A 6,060-nucleotide genomic window follows, 5' to 3' on the forward strand; every position below is an offset into this window, starting at 1 on the left:
TAGGTGAGCATTTAGACAACCAGAAAGCTTCAATCAAATAATATATACAAATATAATTATAATAATGATATTAATTATAATAATTCTTGGCCTTGAGGTTAGAGAAAATACAATGCCCTTTAATTAAGATTCAGAACAAATATAGACAAATATAAATCCATGTCTTAAGGACTCAAACAGAAAATCTTCTTAAAACAAATTCCAAACAGGTCAGTGTGTGTATCCACAATGGCAGAGATTAGCAGCTCTTGATTAAAGTATTTAAAGGGAAATTAAGTCCATTTCATGGCAGTCCATGTCTAGCTTCTATATTTCACAGAGGATTACAGAGCTGATCTCAGAGGACCTGGTAGACAGAAGTCTTCAGATGACTCTCCCCGGTCTCCAGTTTGCTAAAACTGTATCAATATCCGAGGAGGATCACTGGGGCGCTGTCACAGTATTTACCACCCCCCCCCTCTGACCAACTTCAGAGACTCTGCTGATGACATTGCAGATACAGTATGTGTCTCGGCTTCCAGGTGGCAGGTTAGGGGCAACACCTTTTTTCCTGGAAATGATGATTAAACTGTCCATGAGGATGAATACTATGAATTTATTAATTATATATTTATAGATAACCTTCCTCGCTTAATTAGCATTCATATCTGGTTTTATTCCCCTGTTAAATCTAAAGGCCTTCCTCCAGCCGCACAGTCTGGATTTAATCCCCAGTGATAACACAAAGTAATATCCTAGACATTGCATTTATATTCTAATTTGTTTTGTCAAATATTAAAATGTAATTGCTGCGTGGATATCAGTCAGTGGCAATCATGGTGGCAATAAGAAATATTAATTGACAAAGTCTAGTAACTTAATGTTCTGTGTTCAATTTTTGTCAAATAAATATTTTAAATCTACATTAATTAGCAACAGCTTGGGAAATATAGTTTACATATTACAGTTGAGTCAATTGCACATATCCCACTGTTTTAAATGCTTAGTAAAGCACCAAACATGTATTAATCTACTCCTGAAAATAGTCCCCACCAAATGTTTATTTACCTCTATTTGAGTAACATTTTGTCCACTCTGAGTAGGGAATGAGTCCTTAACCCAACTGAAGGATTTCGATTTCGGTTTTGGCAGCTGACGGCCATGTGACCGGAGGAATTCACTGATTGAAACTAACGATTAGATAATGAAGGAGGGATTTTTTGTCTACGAAATGCCTTATTAGAGTCGTAGTTAGAATTCATGTGTTTAGTAGGAGAGACAGAGCATGTGTTGAAATGAGTACATTTGAAAAAGGGTTCACAGAGCTCTTCAGTGGCCCAGACATGGGTACATGGGGGGAGTCGGGGCAGAATATGTCTTTAAATCCCTGCCGTCTTTATCAATAGCTAAAGAAGCAAACCACAACCGTTTGCTAACACAAGTGCTTTGAGCTTCTTAACATACGGTGGCTGGGAAGTGCAATGGACAATTACAAAGTGTGAAACACTTTAACAAAGCTTGAAACAAATTTACATTTTATAAAACAAAATTACATTAGCAAAAACACTTTTACCAAGGACAAACTATTAACATTAACAAAAACAAATTAACAAAATGCAAAACACTTTTACCATAACTGAAACAAATTAAAATGTCCCGAAACACTTTAACATTTCCCGAAACACATTAACATGTCCCGAAACACATTTACAAACCAGAATCAAACCGGAAAGGGAATGTCCATCATACCGGAAGTGACGTCTTAGTGATTGACTCAAATTTAAATTTGTTTAGGTGGAAACCGTACGAGTGTGTTTACGTTCGGTAAACATGTTTTGTCCGTTTTGTGGAAACAACCTGGTACAAGTGACACGGTTTTGCCTTTCGTGTGGAGGATCTCTGGAGTGTTTAAAGGACACGGACCAGACGGGTGTACCAAGCGCACAGGGGACATCGAAACAGCCGGAAAATGCTAAACAAAGTAAGTGTAGTATTGCGCTAGCTTTGTGATGCTAATGTCAGACATGCAGTAAATAAAAGTGCAATCGCAGTTTAATATCAGTCAAATACCAATCCATGTCTTAACGGAATAGCATCGCATTGAGCTAATATGCTAGTTTTTATTTTAGGCTTTCCGTAAACCTTAATGCACACTTGCTATTGCTGATTGTTGGAGCTGCTAATTTTTACATTTGTATTGGAACTATTCATACCAGCAGAACAACCAGGCCCATCCTATAAACTTTTCATGGAGTACAGAAACTCAAAGTCAAAAGAGAAACGGTCTTTTAACTGTGGGAAAGGAAGACTTAAACAAGAAAAGAGACGAGTCCAGGTAAGCTGCATTATCCGTTTCATACAAATCTCAGTGTCTCTGTGTGTCATTACTTATATCTCTCTGCTATTTTACTAGATAAACATAGGAATGATGTCGCCACAAGGAGTTGATTTAAAGCCTCGGAGAGGGAAAACACTCCCGTTGTTTACAGACCCGGAGGTAGCAGCACCTGCTATACTGGAACGAGCTGTCCAGAAAAGGAAAGCCTTTAACAAGGACATGGATGAAGGACCGTACGTCCTTTTGTATCCAGACTGCTCAGAGGTTGTCAATGTGCCTGGTTCAGAAAAGCCATTCACATTGGCAGAATATAAAAAGGACTTAGGAAAGGCATATGCCAGGATCACCCTTTTCATTTGCCTTGAGAAACATTTTAGAGGAGGTTTGTGGATGTTATTATTCAATATTTTTACATGTTAACATCCTCTACTGCAGCATACATAATAATGTGTTGAACGTTTTGCTTTTACTACAGGGGATGATACCTCAGACTCTGATTCGGATATTGTCATCACATCTAGGAGCACATGAATGGCTGACACTGTGGTGCGTAAATGATTTTATTTTAATGTTCATTTATTTATTTGATATACATTTGATTTTAAGCAGGAAATCTATATTCTGGTCAATATTTTAGAAGAACCAACTTGGCAGTTACAATTACTATCAGAAACACTGACAACGTTTCACTGTTGATAGACATATGTGGTAAGGGAATAATAATGGAAGCTGTTGATAATTGTACACTTTTACTCTCAGGTATTTGAATTTGAACCACGAAACAAAAGTACTCCAAAACACAAACCTGAAAATGAAGGGTAAGTTTGTACTTATTTTTACAAAATGAGTAATTTATCTTTAAGTGGATGATAAGAATAGGCCACAGCATTTTCTCTGGTGAACATGGATACAAAATACTATACATGTCATCTAATTTCAAACAAAAAGAATCTGTTATTTATAAATCTTATGGTTCCCCCTACCTCTAAATGTTACTTAAAACTTAACTATACCCTGTATAATGAAGTTAATAATTTTATCATGTTTCAGGAAGGCACTTGGACATTCATCCACAACTCAGCCTGGACAGGTATTGAGGCAGATTGTGGAAGCCTGATGTTTCTAACGTTCAGTGTTGTTTTGTTACAGACATTTGTATTTGTATTTCAGATAGTAATATCTGATACTGAGGATATGGGTCCACCCAAAACAAATACAGACAAGACTACTTGCTACAGGTAAGTACAAATGTTAGTGACTCACTTACACGAGAAAGACATTTTTGTTTGTAAGATGTTTTAACATGGGAATTATCATTTCCTAACAGTACATACACAGACCTGTATGCACCATGTGTTGAAGAAGAGGACGAGGAGCTGGTTGCAGTCAACATGACGAGTTTATTGGACACTGAAATGTAAACGGACAGCTATTACAGTGGCATTAAAAAAAATTCTCTGTACAATATTTCTGGTACAAAAATAATTTTTTTAAACTGTTTTTGCACCCTCTGGAATATCCACTAATAAGGTCACTTTGTGTCCTTTACAGGGAGGAGATGAACGTTACATTACCTGCCATTATTGCTAACCTGTCACAGCCTATTGATCATGGAAGAGTCAGCCGGTTCAACATTTCAAGGGCTAATGTTTGGGATGGAGCAGTCAGAGGTTTCAAGCGTACATCGTATTCAGAAAACTGTGACATGCTGGTAAAAGGCACTGATGATGCTGGTGTTTTCGAAGAAGGAAATGACTCAGGTGGTCCCAGGAGAGAGTTGTTATCTCTACTGATGAAGAATCTGAAAGACCGGCCCATTTTTGATGGACCAGACGGACGCCGCTTCTTGGTCTACAATGCAAATGGTATGCATACGGTTAGAAGTGTACTATACAATTGTTAATGATCATTAACCATATATATCACATGACATGATTTGTTGCTTGAACAATTTTCCAAAACTTTGAGTGTCATTACAGTACATTAAAGTATATAATAAATAATGTTTTAATTTTGCAATATGAATACATTTATTCACAGCTGTTAGGGAGGATGAATACTACTTGGCAGGAAAGATGATTGCGGTGTCAGTTGTGCATGGAGGTCCAGGGCCACATTTCCTGTCAGAAGATCTTGTACATTATCTTGCAGGCCAGCCTTCATTCAAAGCAACAGTTGATTTAATAACTGATGAAGAAGTAGGGAAAGCTTTACAAGAGGTGAGAATTGCATACAGCAACAGTGTGGTAGGGTGGATTATTATGTAGTTCCTGCAGTGTTTTGAGACATCTTTACTTTACCTTTATCACATACACCGAATTGGCTTCATTTTTTGTTTTGTGATCAGAATCAGAATACCCTTTTTAGTCCCACAGAGGGAACATTTACATTGCTGGAGCAGAAAAGAGCCAAAGACAGCTTAATGTTACCTAAGAAGAATGATTAAAAACTATTAAAGAACACAAACACAATTTACAAAAAACACATCCTGTAGTAGAGGATTTAGCAGCCAGGTATATATTGCACAAGGATAGTAGTAAAAACAAAAATGGCAAGAATATACAGTACATGCAGTTATTGACTGGATTGTTTGTCCATTTTATAATCTTCAGATTGAGAATGCTGCCTCAGTGGATGCCTTGCGAGAAATGACCATGAGACACAGCACAAGGTTGTCTGAGACATGTGGCTTCTGTTGAAGGAAAGAAAGGAATTGTGTCAGACTACCTCCAGTGGTACATTATTGGCCGAAACTCATCTGTAATTGACAGGTAAGATCATATTTGTATTCATGTGATTTTTTTTAAATGTATGTAAGAATTTTTTGTTTAAAATGCCTCATGGTCCCCCTCTTTGGTTTATTCTATGTTTATCTGTTAGAAATTAGTCAGTGTCAAAATGTGTGCCTGTGTAGTATAACTGATATGGGATGTCCGTCTCTCGTTTCCCTGCCTGTCTTGTGCCAATCTTTAAGTGCTCATGCCACCCCCCCCTTGTTTTAGGAATTGGTTATTTAAATGTGACTTTGTGATGAATTTTTTTTTGCTCACTCTTCAGATTCAAGGAGGGTCTTTCAGCCCTTCAGCTTTTAAACGCACTACAGCAACACCCTACTCTGCTGGCCCCGGTCCTGTGCCACTCTGAAAAGCGACTTACTGCTCTGGAACTTGAGCGACTCTTCAAGCCTGACCTCAGTCCACCAGGGAGTAACAGGAGGCTTAGGGAAAGCCACACTTTGGGCTACTGGGCAGACTATCTCCTCGATTGTGAAGGTTTGTAAATCGCTGTTTTTATAACTATTTCAGGAAACACATTGCCAAAATGTATCTGAACATGTTTTCTTTGCAGAAAGCCAGACTGCTGTGTCTTTGGAGGATATGTTGATGTTTGCGACTGGGCTGACTTCACTTCCCCCATCTGGATTTGAACCATCGCCAGGAATAGAGTTCCTTGATGACTCTCCATTCCCAATGGCAAACACTTGTTCCAACACATTGAAACTACCACTCCTTGACGCATACAATGTGTTTAAATCCCAAATGGACTTTGGAATGCAAAATTCTCCAGGATTTGGCTGTTTTTAAGTCATGTGACTGGATGACCCATTGAGTACAGACTCTATGAAGGTTGTTCATATAGTTGTTGTTAGATGCGAGCGTGTTTTTTTTCTTTCTCACAGCTCATGTTGTCCATTTAGTTTGGGACAAAATCAAAGTATTGTTCTATACCTATACAATCTTTAT

General features: G+C 37.9%; 1 pseudogene; it reads left to right on the plus strand.

Moving 5' to 3' along the window:
• Positions 1–2,227: 2,227 nt before the first annotated feature.
• On the plus strand, positions 2,228–5,597 carry LOC139435976 (G2/M phase-specific E3 ubiquitin-protein ligase-like; annotated as a pseudogene).
• The last annotated feature ends 463 nt before the right edge of the window (positions 5,598–6,060 follow it).

The sequence above is a fragment of the Pseudochaenichthys georgianus genome, chromosome 21, assembly GCF_902827115.2.
Source record: "Pseudochaenichthys georgianus chromosome 21, fPseGeo1.2, whole genome shotgun sequence".
NCBI lineage: Eukaryota > Metazoa > Chordata > Actinopteri > Perciformes > Channichthyidae > Pseudochaenichthys > Pseudochaenichthys georgianus.